General features: G+C 48.9%; 1 non-coding gene across 1 annotated transcript; it reads right to left on the bottom strand.

Annotated features, from left to right (window-relative positions):
• Nucleotides 1–470: 470 nt before the first annotated feature.
• On the bottom strand, nucleotides 471–573 carry LOC137440961 (U6 spliceosomal RNA). Its single transcript, XR_010987271.1, has one exon. It is a non-coding gene; the product is annotated as a U6 spliceosomal RNA (small nuclear RNA).
• Between the last annotated feature and the right edge of the window lie 420 nt (nucleotides 574–993).

Below are 993 nucleotides of genomic sequence, written 5' to 3'. Positions count from 1 at the left end.
GCCTCTCCTCACAGGGCTGTGCTCAAGGCCTCTCCCCAGCCTTGTTGCCCTTCTCTGGACACGCTCAAGTGTCTCAATGTCCTTCTTAAACTGAGGAGCCCAGAACTGGACACAGGACTCAAGGTGTGGCCTAACCAATGCAGAGTACAGGGGCACAATGACTTCCCTGCTCCTGCTGCCCACACTATTCCTAATGCAGGCCAGGATGCCATTGGCCCTCCTGGCCACCTGGGCACACTGCTGGCTCATATTCAGGTGGCTGGCAATCAGTACCCCCAGGTCCCTCTCTGTTTGGCAGCTCTCAGCCACTCTGACCCCAGAAAAAAAATATTTATTTTTTTTTTTAAAAACCAAAAACTCTGTCATTCCTCATTTTGACATAGATTCACTCATCTAGACTGAGTCTGATGAGATCAAGTGGCTCCTCTACAGTATTTGTTGTTTGTTGCTGGTCCGCTTCATCCGCCATCAAAAGTATGGAACGCTTCACGAATTTGCTTGTCATCCTCGCGCAAGGGCCATGCTGATCATCTCTGTATCGATCCAATTTTAGTATATGTGCTGCCGAAGCACATGTATTGACAGGGCTAGGGGCAATGGAGCAAAACTAGAAATGGGTAGATTCAGACTGGATGTTAGGAAGAAGTTCCTCACCATGTGGGTGGTGAGAGACTGGCACAGGTTGCCCAGGGAGGTGGTGGCAGCCTCATCCCTGGAGGTTTGGAGGGCCAGGCTGGATGTGGCTGTGAGCAACCTGCTGTAGTGTGAGGTGTCCCTGCCCGTGGCAGGGGAGTTGAAACTAGATAATTCTTGAGGTCTCTTCCAACCCTAACAATTCTATGATTCTATGATCTCTGAAACCAAACTGTAGCCTTTGGTGCTGTTCAGTAGAGCAAAACAAACATTTTACACAACTTCCAGTATTTTTAAGGGAAAGCCTCTCCGATGTGAAGAAGATTAAGCTACATGAGCGCATTAAAGGCCATGTACAGC

The sequence above is a fragment of the Melanerpes formicivorus genome, unplaced genomic scaffold (assembly GCF_026170545.1).
Source record: "Melanerpes formicivorus ecotype bairdi unplaced genomic scaffold, bMelFor1.0.p_v2 SCAF_4, whole genome shotgun sequence".
Lineage (NCBI taxonomy): Eukaryota > Metazoa > Chordata > Aves > Piciformes > Picidae > Melanerpes > Melanerpes formicivorus.
The sequence above is the reverse complement of the archived record's forward strand: the minus strand, read 5'-3'. Positions and strand labels throughout refer to the sequence as shown.